The following is a 13,201-nucleotide window of genomic DNA, read 5'->3' on the forward strand; positions in this document are numbered from 1 at the left end:
TAGACTCATGCTACAGCACTCTAGCGTTGGTGACAGAGTGAGACCCTATTTCAAAGAAAAAAAACCCAACTAATATTAATAGAATCTACCTTATAGAATGCTGTGAGGATTACATGAGTTAATACATGTAAAGCACTTAGAATAATACACTGCCCTTAAGTACACTGTAATATTATGGTTTGTATTACACCCCTCCACTTGGCACTAAGGAAGCTAAAATAATAAACCTGACCCTTGGGTGGCACCTGTGGCTCAGTGAGTAGGGCAACGACCCCATATACCAAGGGTGGCAGGTTCAAACCCGGCCCTGGCCAAACTGCAACAAAAAATAGCCGGACATTGTGGCAAGCGCCTATTGTCCCAACTACTCAGGAGGCTGGGGCAAGAGAATCGCCTAAGCCCAAGAGCTGGAGGTTGCTGTGAGCTGTAACGCCACAGCACTCTACTGAGGGCAACAAAGTGAGACTCTGTCTCTAAAAAATTAAATAAATAAATAAACCTGACCCTTTAACTTTAAATAATATATCTAACTTAGTTAACTTTGGGGAAAGTTTTCCCCAGCAACACTTCTAATCCACCACCCTCAGTATATGGTGCCAGCATCCTGCTCACTTCTAATCTAGAAGTAAAAGACTAGCTAGAATCTGATTTGCAAAAAATATATAAAATAGTGTGTTTGGAAAGACCAAAACTTTGAAATCGGAATCCTTTAATAATGTTTATCGGGCAGCACCTGTGGCTCAGTGAGCAGGGCACCGGCACCACATACTGAGGGTGGTGGGTTAGCTGGGTGCTGTGGTGGGCGCCTGTAGTCCCAGCTACTGGGGAGGCTGAGGCAAGAGAATCGCCTAACCCTAAGAGTTTGAGGTTGCTATGAGCTATGATGCCACAGCACTCTATCGAGGGTAACAAAGTGAGACTCTGTCTCTAGGGAAAAAAAATAATGATGTTTATAAATAAAATAATAATAGTAATGCGCCTGTGGCTCAAATGAGTACGGCATCAGCTCCATGTACCGGAGGTGGCGGGTTCAAGCCAGGCCCTGGCCAAAAACCGCAAAAAAAAAAAGTTTATCACCTATGAGACCTGGAAAAATTATATTAACTTCCTGATCATCCATATATTAACAATCATAATCCTATTACTGGGTTGGGGTCGTGATTAAATTAAGTGGTCAGGTGTAGTGGCTCTCACCTATAATCCTAGCACTCTGGGAGGCTGAGGTGGGTAGATTGGTTGAGCTCACCATCCTGCGCAAAACCGAGAACCCCCGTCTCTACTAATAATAAACAAACAGAAAAACTGAGGCAAGAGGTTTGCTTGAAAACAAGTTGGAGGTTGCTGTGAGCTATGATGTCATAGCACTCTATCCAGGGCGACAGCTGGAAATTGTCTCAAAAAAAAAAAAGAATTAAGTATCTAGCCCAGACCAAGACATTCCACCTGAGGTCAACTGATGCTGGTGTCCTTCATCCAATTCTTGCCTAATGTTCCTTATCACCCACAACACCACAGGGACTTGAGACCCCTCAACCTCCCCTCTACCAACTCCATATCTCCCTAGGGTTTACCATAATGTAAATTTGTGAGAGATCAGGAGATCTCAAAACACTGGTATGTTCTTCTAGGAAGAGACTTAAAAAAGCAGCATCATTTTCTCTCTTTTTTTTTTCTTATCATGTAAGTTTAATTTTCTAGCTTTACTAATAAGCTCCTTAGGCTTTTCTGCCCTAACTGGAGTATACAGCTACATGGAAGCCACTAGCCATGGGGCTATTAAGCCCTTGAAATGGAGCTAGATTGAAATGTGTGGCTGGGTGCACCTTAGCTCAATGGTTAAGAGTGCCAGCCCCACGCACTGGGGGTGGCAGGTTCAAACCCGGTCAGGGCCTGCTAACTAAAAAATAGAAAAATTGAAATATGCTTTAAGTGTAAAATGAACACCAAATTTTGAAGTGTTCAAAATTTGTACCAAAAAAGCATGCAAAACTACTCAATTTTTTTTTTTTGAGACAAGAGTGTCACTATGTTGCCCTTGATAGAGTGCTGTCACATCACAGCTCACAGCAACCTCAAACTCTTGGGCTTAAGCAATTCTCTTGCCTCAGCCTCCCGAGCAGCTGGGACTACAGGTACCTGCCACAATGCCCGGGTATTTTTTTGTTGTAGTTCTCATTGTTGTTTAGCAGGCCTGGGCTGGGTTCAAACCCACCAGCCCTGTTGTATGTGGCTGGTGCGGTAACCACTGTGCTATGGGCACTGAGCCAATACTCGTAATAAATTTTTTTTTTTTTTTTGCAGTTTTGGCCAGTGCCAGATTTGAACCCATCACCTTGGGTACCATGGGGCCAGGCCCTACTCCTTTGAGCCACAGGCTCCGCCCATCATAAATTTTAATAGTGATTACATGTTGAAATATTTTGGATATACTATGTTAAATAAAATATTAAAAGCACAGAAGTGCATCCTCCCTTAGAGACTTTGGAGGGAGCATGGCCCTGCCAACATCTTGACTGCCGACTACTAGCCTCCAGAAGTGTGAGACAATAAATTCCTCTCATTATAAGCCACCCACTTTATGGTAGTTCATTATGGCAGCCTTCAGAAATTGGTTTTCTTTAGCCCTTTCCTGACTGTTGAACTGCTATCTGCTCCAGATAAGGCTGAATCCTTGGCAGTCTCCCACTATCCCTAGCTTTGGCTATGACCCTCTGTAACTTTTAGCTTAAAACCTCCTTTCTTCATATTTTGGTTTCTGCTTTGCTGCCAGTTCATTGATTTACTACTTTTCCTGGCCTCACTATAATATTTTTTAAAAAATAATAATAATAAAAAAATATTAAAAATCATTCTCACCTGTTTTTATTTTTTTACTTTTTTTAAACTATGGCTATGAGAAAATCTTCAATTACATGTATGGCCTGTATATTTGATTGGATAGCATGGATCTATAACATATGAATGACATCAAACAACCAAACTTACAAATGAACTTGTGAGGCGGATTCAAACCCAGCCCCGGCCAAAAAAAAAAAAGAAAAACAAATGAACTTGTGAAACAAAACCAACTTATTCATAACCCATACTCTGGACACTATGAAGAAAAAAATTAAATTCCTGAGTAAGGCTTAAATTAAAACAAAATCAACTATAACACAAGAACACACACACAAGTAAATGTTTTAAAATAACTAGAAAGGCTTGGCACCTGTAGCTCAAGCATCTAAAGTACCAGCCACATACACCAGAGCTGGCAGGTTCAAATCCAGCCCGGGCCTGCCAAACAACAATGACAACTACAACCAAAAAATAGCTGGGCGTTGTAACAGGCGCCTGTAGTCCCAACTACTTGGGAGGCTGAGGCAAGAAAATCCGCTTAAGCCCAAGAGTTTGAGGTTGCCGTGAGCTGTGATACCACGGCACTCTTCCCAGGGCGACAGCTTGAGGCTCTGTCTCAAAAAAAATAAAAATAAATAAAATAACTAGAAAAAGTATCAAAAGAATAGAAAAATAAATGAAATTTTATGCAAAAGAATTCAGAATTCTAAAGGCAGAATTGTATTAATTTAAGGAAAAAAACTAATAATTGTAATCACTGTAAAACTAACAAAAAACTCAAATAAAAACTCTATAAATCAATGAGTAGAGTCAAGCTCTGTCACCCTGGCTAGAATGCAATGGAGTCGTCATAGCCCACTGTAACCTCCATCCAACTCCTGGGCTCAATTAATCCTCCTGCCTCAGCCTCCCCAATAGCGGAGACTACAGGCACATGCCACCACACTCGACTAATTTTTTCTATTAGTATTTTTGGTAGAGACAAGTTCTCCTCTCCCTCTTGCTGAGGCTGGTTTCTAACTCCTGAGCTCAAGTGATCCCCCCACCTCAGCCTCCTAGTAGTACTAGGATTAAAAGTCTGAGCCACCGCACCCAGTTATGTTAAAGAGTTTAGAGAAAAGATACTTACTGACATACAAAACGAACAATGTACAGAAATGCTGCATCTTCACTTCCCATATGCAAGTTCATGTACCTGTATACGTATATGCTCTACACTTGGCCCTCAGAATTTCAAATGGTAGGTTTTTCTCAAAAGGGAACCAACCTAAATTAGACTAAATGACAAGGCATACATATAGTACCAGGAAAGAAATAATGAAAGTGTGTCTTCTTGGGCGGCGCCTGTGGCTCAGCGGGTAGGGCGCCGGTCCCATATGCCGGAGGTGGCGGGTTCAAACCCAGCCCCGGCCAAATTAAAAAAAAAAAAAAAAAAAAAAAAGAAAGTGTGTCTTCTTTTCATAAACCTGGCACTGAATAAAAAAAAAAGCCTCATAATTTTGTGCATAAGGATTAGTATAGTTGATTCTCAATGTAACGTCCAGGGACAATTGGGGCCCTAGAGCCCTAAAAGACATCCCCAAGGTCAAAATTATTTTAAAAGAGGGCGGCACCTGTGGCTCAGTGAGTAGGGTGCCAGCCCCATATGCCGAAGGTGGTGGGTTCAAACCCAGCCCCGGCCAAATTGCAACAAAAAAATAGCTGGGCGTTGTGGTGGGCACCTGTAGTCCCAGCTGCTCGGGAGGCTGAGGCAAGAGAATCGCGTGAGCCCAAGAGTTAGAGGTTGCTGTGAGCCGTGTGACGTCATGACACCCTACCAGAGGGCAGTACAGTGAGACTGTCTCTACAAAAAAAAAAAAAAAAAAAAAGTTATTTTTAAATATTATTTGTCTTTTTCACTTTCATTCTGTTTTATAGGTTTTTGTGTGATATTCAACAGACTGAAGCCTATGAGAAGCCCACAGTCTTTTATTAAGCCATATAGTATAAAGAGATTCGTAAAAATGTAAAACACTACCTTTACTCACCACGTTTTTTTGTTGTTGTTTTTGTTGTTTTTTTTTCTTTTTTGAGACAGAGCCTCAAGCTGTCACCCCAGGTAGAGTGCCATAGCATCACAGCTCACAGCAACCTCCAACTCCTGGATTTAAGCGATTCTCTTGCCTCAGCCTCCCCAGTAACTGGTAGTATAGGAGCCCACCACAACGCCCGGCTATTTTTGTTTTTTTTTTTTTTTTTGGTTGTAGTTGTCATTGTTTGGCATTGTTTGAGCTACAGGCCTTAGCCGCTTGAGCTACAGGCGCCAAGCCACTCACCAAGTTCTTAATTGTATTGGAAAAGTTATTTTTCATTAAAAAAAATTATTTAGGTACATGTAATGGGGTTATTTTATACAAATGAATTACAAATACGCATTTTTAAGGTTTCCCATTTTCAATTTCTAGTACGGTTAAATTTACAACCTAAATAAACCAAAGTTATTTGGAATTCCACTAACTTTTAAGAATATAAAAAGGTCCTGAGACTAAAAGGCTTGAGTACTGAAGGCATGATAAGAGGTAACAACACACCCACTCACCCATATATCCCAACCTCTTCCTACTTCTGCCCTGGAAGACCATTACTGCTATTTATATCACAGAAATTTCTTTTTGTGTGTGTGTGTGTGGTTTTTTTTTTGGCCGGGGCTGGGTTTGAACCCGCCACCTCCGGCATATGGGACCGGCGCCCTACTCCTTGAGCCACAGGCGCCGCCCTATATCACAGAAATTTCTTTTTCTTTTTTTTTTGTAGAGACAGAGTCTTACTTTATGGCCCTTGGCAGAGTGCCGTGGCCTCACACAGGTCACAGCAACCTCCAACTTCTGGGATTAAGCGATTCTCTTGCCTCAGCCTCCAGAGTAGCTGGGACTACAGGCGCCTGCCACAACGCCCGGCTATTTTTTGGTTGCAATTTGGCCGGGGCCAGGTTTGAACCCGCCACCCTCGGTATATGGGGCTGGCGCCTTACGGACTGAGCCACAGGCGCCACCCTATCACAGAAATTTCTAACAGTTTAAACTCTCTAGTGATCAGTAGAGAAATCTGGTGGGGTGAAAACTGGACAGGAAATCAAAGGTAAAGAAATTAAATGCTGGGTGGCACCTGTGGCTCAAGGAGTAGGGCGCTGGTCCCATATGCCAGAGGTGGCGGGTTCAAACCCAGCCCCGGCCAAAAACCACAAAAAAAAAAAAAAAAGAAATTAAATGCTCCCCTTTCAGTTAGAAGGCTGCCATTCTAATTTGAAAGCAAAATTCTAGGTAATTAAATAAAAGATGCTTCAAACTGGCAGCACCTGTAGCTCAGCTCACATACACCAAGGCTGGCAGGTTCGATCCCAGCCCAGGCCAGCTAAAACAACGACAACTACAACAAAAACAACAAAAATAAATACCCAAGGGTTGTGGCAGGCACCTGTGGTCCCAACTACTTGGGAGGCTGAGGCAAGAGAATTGCTTATGCCCAAGAGTCTGAGGTTGCTGTGAGCTGTGACGCTACAGCACTCTACCGAGAGAGACATAGTTAAGACTCTGTCTCAAAAAAACATATAATAATAATAATAAAGCCAGGCATTGTACTGGGCCTGTAGTCCCAGCTGCTTGGGAGGTTGAGGCGAAAGAATCACTTAAGCCCAAGAGTTTGAGGTTGCTATGAGCTGTGACGCCAGAGCACTCTACCCAGGGCAACAGCTTGAGATTTTGTCTCCAAAAAAAAAAAAAGCTGTTTCAAACTTAACTAATGTCCCCCCATGTTTATGCAATAAGCAATATTTATTGCTTTCATATTCCTTCCATAGATGCTTGAGAATTCATACAAAACCCTAAGCAATTCAGTGCAAAACTAGATTTTCAGAAAGTAATATAATCCACTTATCCTCGATGAAAAATTTAAATAATTTCCTACTACCTTCATCCTTAAACTGCTCTCCTACCAAAATTGATGCCTGTGTAGAAAATGCCACACTTGCATATCAAAAAGACAATGCAAAGCTTACTATGGATAAAAATAGAATTAATTTCTGAGTCATAACATTTCTCACAATTTCTGTAACATACAAAGTAAAAAAAATTATTTAAATTCAACAACCTCAGGCCAGCATGGTGGCTCATGCCTGTAATCCCAGCATTCTGAAAAGTCAAGGCAAGAGGATCCCTTGAGCTAAGTTCAAGACCAGCCTGAGGAAGAGTGAGACCCATCTCTACCAAAAAAAAAAAAAAAAAATCAGCAGCACATGGTGGTTGTGCACCTGTAGTCTCAGCTACTCGGGAGGTTGAGGCAAGAAGATTGCTTGAGCCAAGGAGCGTGAGGTTGCTGTGAACTATGATCACACCACTGTACTGCACTCTAGCCCAGGCAACAGTGAGACCCTGTCTCAGAAAAAAAAAGATCTGTCTCCAATTCCTCAATGTACCACTCTAAAAGGAAAGAAAACTTTGAAAACAGGCTAACTTTTTTAGTTCTATTAGCAGTCATTTTACTCAGAAAGACTGCTCAAATAGAAAAACAACGTAGTTCAATAAGGGAGGAAAGGCTGCATAAATTAACTTTCATTTGTTTAATACTGGAAATTCTTTCTTGTCATCAAAATATTTTCATAACTCAGTACCAAATTGCAATTGACCATTTAACTAAGCTATTAGGAAGGCTCTGGGTCCTCTGGCCTCCAGGCTGGCATCTATCATCCCAATTACTTCACTTTTCAGGTATGTTTAGCATTTAGTCATCCTAAAATACAAGAAACCTTATAAGAAAAAAAGAGAAAAAAACCACAGGCTGGGCGGCTTACGCCTCTAATCCCAGAACTCTGGGAGGCCAAGGCGAGCAGATTGGCTGAGAGCAGAAGTTCGAGATCAGCCTGAGCTAGAGCAAGACCCCATCTCTAAAAAATAACCAGGCGTTGTGGCAGGTGCCTGTAGTCCCAGCTACTTGGGAGGCTAAGGCAAGAGAATTGCTTTGAGCCAATGAGTCTAAGGTTGCTGTGAGCTACGATGCCAAGGCACTCTACCGGGGGGTGACAAAGTAAGATTTTGTCTAAAAAAAAAAAAAAAAAAGGTAAAAGAAAAAGAAACCCTCCCTCAATACCATTTTTTATCAGAAGACTTAAATTTAATGCCCCTCTCCTTATTGCTCTACAAGTAGTAATAGTCCAAGAGTGATGTCATGGAAAACAGCTTCCCTAGCCTTTAGAGATTGGATCCAGAGAGACTAGGAAAGGCCTCTACTGGGGACTAAAACCCCAAATCTTCTAAGTTACATTCCAACATGAAATTGCAAATACTGTAATGTTAGCATTTTAGTTATCTACAAGAATTACACAACTAAACTAAACCTTTCGGAAGGTCTTGATGTTATGATACAGATTTCCTGCAAATATTTAAAATCTATGATGCACAATCATTAACTAAGTTCAAAGATCTTATCAAAGACAAAGGATAACTTTTCTATCAATGATTCAGTCAGGTGAGTTTTAAGGATCTTACATTAAAAACAGAAAATCTGTGGAGTCTTGGTGTGTGCCACAGCTTTTGGGGGCAAGACATGATTGTGAGAGGGACTTTACCTAACAAATGCAATCAGTGTAACCTGGTTTCTTGTACCCTCAATGAATTCCTAACAATAAAAAAAAAATAAAAAAAGAAACAGAAAATCTGGCCAGGCACAGTGGCTCATGCCTGTAATCCCAGCACTTGGGTGGCTGAAGCAGGTGGGTTGCCTGAGCTCACAGTTTTGAGACCAGCCTGAGCAAGAGCAAGACCCCGTCTCTAAAAATGGCTGGGCATTGTGGCAGACACCTGTAGTCCCAGCTATTCGGGAAGCTGAGGCAAGAGAATCAATCACTTGAGCCCAAGAGTTTGAGGTTGCTGTGAGCTATGACACCACAACACTCTGAGGGCGATTGAGACTCTGTCTCAAAAACTAAATAAATAGGGCTAGACACCCAACGGGTGCCAGCCACATTCTCCGGGGCTGGTGGGTTCGAACCCAGCTCAGGCCTGCTAAACAAAATAATTAATTAATTAATTTAAAAAAAAAAAAAAAAAAAAACACAGAAAACCTGACATGTATTTTGCCTTTCCTAGTTCCTTTATTCCACAGTTGAAATTTCTAATTCTGAAAATATCTTCCATTTTCGGACCAGCAGTAATACAACATATACCCATGGAAGTCTTTCCAATGATGCCTAAACCTGCATTAAAAATAATTGTCTCAAACTGTTCTCTAAGCCTTTGGTGGCGCCTATGGCTCAAAGGACCGGCCCCATATGCCAGAGGTGGTGGGTTCAAACCCAGCCCCGGCCAAAAACCGCAAAAAATTAATAATAATGATAATAATTGTCTCTTACTGCTTATTCTCTTATTGCTACTGTTCCTTAAAAATCAGCTCATCTCTCACCTGAAGGCCTCTCTACTTGCTATTCCCTCTGGCTGGATCACACTATCCCCAGATACATATGGCTCCCATAAGGTCTTTAGTATCATCTTTTTTTTTTTCTTTTGCAGTTTTTGGCCAGGGCTGGGTTTGAACCTGCCACCTCCAGCATATGGAGCTGGCGCTCTATTCCTTTCAGCCACAGGCGCTGCCCCTTTAGTGTCATCTTTTAAAATTGCAAAACCCCACCCATCCCTTCAATCAGACAATCCCCATCTGCCTTCTCTGCAGTAAGTATATTAAATGGTGATATACACTATTTATTTTACTTAGTTTACTCTTTACTTCAGTTTTTATTTTGCTTCATTGACTGTTTTCGCTCCAGCACCTGAACAGTGCTCGGCACATAATAAGCGCTTAATAAATATTTGTTGGACAAACAGACAAATTTAATACTCAAAACGTTCCATGTTCTGTAACCATCCTGACTTAAAGATGAGAAAAATCAAAGCTCACAAAGGTTAGGTATCTTATCCAAGGCTATGATTATTAATGAGTTGTGAAGCTGGGGTCTGCCTGACTTCAGAGCCTTCAATATTAACCAGTATTCTATAATGCCTCACAGATGACTGTCTTTCATTTCTCTTCAATAAAAAAAATCACGTGAGCTATAGCATTCAAATTCAGAAGAAATATATGCTAATAAATTAATCCATCATCCCCCAGTAACCTAAAGATTCCTTTTCCACACAGTTAACAGTTATTCACTCTCAAAACATTTACACTGGGAAAGGCTAAGCCTGACAACGCGCCATAGCAACATCACTTGTGGGGCTTCTTACTCAAAATCAGGAAAAAAATGTCTTTAAAGGTACTAAAATCTAAAGCTTTTTCCTTTTTTGGCTCTTTTGACTTGTTGCAGTATTTTTTACTTGCTGTTTAACGTTGGTGAAAGAAAAATTAAAAATTTAAATCAGCATGAATTTCACCGTTCACCTCTATATTGTACAACACCAGTTTTACATGTGGGTTCCTAGATTTTACCCTAGATAACCCAAATCAAGGCAGAGAGAAGGCCAAACCTTGAAATTCCCAATAAAGCAATGATTTGCCAAAATTTTATCTTCAGGACAAGTGATAAATCCTATCTATAAAAGCAACCACTTTAAAGTAGGCTTTTTCTTTTGCTATTTAATCCTGCTCACCTTATATTATTTTGCCTTTTTACAAAACACAAAAGCATACTCTGAAAGACAACTGGTATTGAACTAGAGGATTATAAATTTAATAAAACATCTACTCAGAAAACCATTTGTTAGCTAAAAACATACAAAAAAATGCTCCTCTTTCACTTTTTTGTGGACCATTTAAGCCAAACCATACTACATTTTTGATGTGCCAAGTAAGAATGATTCCATACTGATCTGTTATAAATATAAATTCTGGCAAATAAATTCAATTTTCAAACCACAAATATTTACTATTCTACTTTCTCCTAAATTAATCAGCAATAAAGAGTGCAAATTAACACCCTTTACCACTGATGAATGACTGTAAGCACCTACTAAGTGTTGTGATGATTAAAAATAAGAATTAAATTACATAAATATTCCATAAAGTATCAAAAGTCAGTATTTTCCATACATTTCTAGATTTATTAATAATGACAGAACCATGAATGCATTCATTTGTAAGATCTTCAAAAAAATTCTCAAATTAGTAGAAGTATTCAGGCATCTTGTTCCTAGATATGAAAAACAGGCATTAAAATGAGAGCATATACGTCTAAAAAGCATTCTCTAAATTACAACTCCATTAGATTAACAAAGGAAAACAAATTCGGCAAATATAAAAGACAAATGCAAGGTGTTAAATAAATATTCTAAGAAAGAGGGCCTACCTTAGCGGCCTAGAAAGATGAAAAGCAAAGCCCTACAGCAACGTTAAATTTGAATTAAATACCGTTATTTAAATAAGCAGTTAGCCTTTCGTAGGAGGAAGGCCAAGCAACGTGACTATTATATATCGATTAACAGCACTGCTTTGCTATTCGTACTTATTTGCTTACACTTATAATATAGAAATAAAGCGGCAGCAACAGTTAGCCACTACAACATTAACCACGCTGGAAAAGGTTATTTTTAAAATGGCCTTGCAGATTTACAATACTTTACAGCTATGAATTATTTTCCCATATATGACCTCATATAGTCCTCAAACCCTGCGATGTGGGTATTAAGGACTAGATTTCATAGATAAGAAGCCGAGGCTCGGTACGCGATTTTCTCAGAGTCACTCGGTCGAACCCAGACCTTCTGATTCCACGTTTTAACCCCACATTTCGCATAGTTCTGTTTCAGGCATAAATAAAATTTTTAAAGGGAAGGAACGGGTTAGGGGAAAAATAATCATGGTACCTGCAGCTGTGTGCTGCAAAAAATGGCTGAATTATGCTTCTTCCTTTTTCTCTCTCTCTGCAAAAAAAAAAAAAAAAAAAAAAATAGATTCCGAACAATTTAAGTAAACTCAAAGACAAATTAGGTCCCGGCGTCTACCGCAGGTTTGACTCCGATCTGCGGAGAGGGGGCCACGAAACCGGTGCCCGGCGCGGGGCCGCGGGCGAAGCCCCGGCTCCGCAGGCCGGCAGCCAGGGGCGGCTACGTACCTCGGGGGTCCGTCCAACCTCTAGTGGACGGCAGTCTGCATCAGGAAGAAGCGGGCCGGCGGGACGATCGGTGGGCGGTCGGGCGCCGGGCCGGCTCGGCAGGCTTCTCGAACGTCTACAAGGGGCCGCTCCCGGGCCGGGCCGGGGCGCTCCGGCGGGACACGAGTCTGCGCGTCTCCTGCCCCCTCGGTACCAGCTCTGGGAAAGAAGACAGCGCTGAGACGCGAGTGCAGACAGTCGGGCTCCGCGTGGGGCGGCGCGGCGTCGGGGATCGGGGCTGGCTTTGCCAACGCCGGGAGCTTTGCAGCGCCCGGCGGGGCTCGGCGGGAGGGCGGACTGGAGCTGCGGACGAAGGAAAGAGCAGAAGGGCGGCGGGCTAAGGCGAAAGCACCGGGGGTGGCGGCGTCGACGACGGCGTCTCCGGGCTTCTGCCCCGAAGCGCGCGGAGCCTAAGGATCACCCACGCCGGGGGCGGAGGAAGGCGGGAAAGGGGCGGGAAAGGGGCGGAGCTTGAGGGGCCACGAGCCAGGGGCCGCTCCGGGCCGCGCGCCCCCTGCGGGCCGCAGGAGCTGCCTGGGGCCCGCCCAGGGAGGCGGGGCTGGCTGGCAGGGGGCCTCGTGCTCTGGCGTCTGAACGCGGAAGCCCGCCACGCTGGGAAAGAGGGCGGGGGTGGGAAGCCGCGGGGTGGAGAGCTGGCGGGGGGAGGCCCCTCGGCCCCTGCTGGCGCCCCAAGGGGGCCAGAGCGCAGCCTGGCGGGTGTTTACCTTCCCCCTGGTCGAGCGCCAATGCCGCCATCTTTCAGCCCAATGCGCGTCACTTCCGGCGCCACGGGAGCGGGAGCGGGTGTGGGAACCGGGTAGGGGGAGGATCGTCCCGCGCCCACGGTGCCCTTCGTCCTGGCCGCCTGCTTGCCACCCCAACTGGTCCCAGCGAGGAAAAGAGGAGACTCGCTGCCCTGGCCGCAGGCCTGGCCCGACGCGGCTTCCCCCGCACCGCCGCCGTCGGGGCTAGGAACGAACACTAGGTTGTTGCTTGTACTCCCGCAGCGGTCCTCGGGCTGCGCAAGCGGTGGGCCCCGGACTGCGGTGCGCCCACCTTGGACAAGTTAAGGGTTAGAAAGCCGGGAAAGTGTTTTTTTTTCTTTTTGCATCTTGCACACGGTGTGGGTGGAGGAACACGGACAACGTAGAGGGAGCTTTGCAATAGATACCTGTTTAAAAAGTGACTAGATCTGCACCAAATGACATCATTTTTGTAAAGCAATTTGCAGTGGTTTATTGCGTCACGATT

The 13,201-nt window shown here is 43.2% G+C and overlaps 1 protein-coding gene across 2 annotated transcripts in view; it reads right to left on the bottom strand.

Annotated features, from left to right (window-relative positions):
• KLHL15 (kelch like family member 15) overlaps positions 1 to 12,703 on the bottom strand; it is a 51,466-nt gene extending 38,763 nt beyond the window's left edge. The window contains exons 1-2 of one of the 2 annotated variants that reach the window (XM_053579527.1): positions 12,676 to 12,703; positions 11,912 to 12,109 (exon numbers count right to left, since the gene is read on the bottom strand). The gene's annotated coding sequence lies outside the window, so the exon portion shown is untranslated. Of the gene's footprint in view, positions 1 to 11,663; positions 11,702 to 11,911; positions 12,110 to 12,675 lie in introns of those variants that run through there. The other variant, XM_053579528.1, reaches the window with a different exon arrangement.
• Positions 12,704 to 13,201: the final 498 nt, after the last annotated feature.

This window comes from Nycticebus coucang, chromosome X (genome assembly GCF_027406575.1).
Source record: "Nycticebus coucang isolate mNycCou1 chromosome X, mNycCou1.pri, whole genome shotgun sequence".
Lineage (NCBI taxonomy): Eukaryota > Metazoa > Chordata > Mammalia > Primates > Lorisidae > Nycticebus > Nycticebus coucang.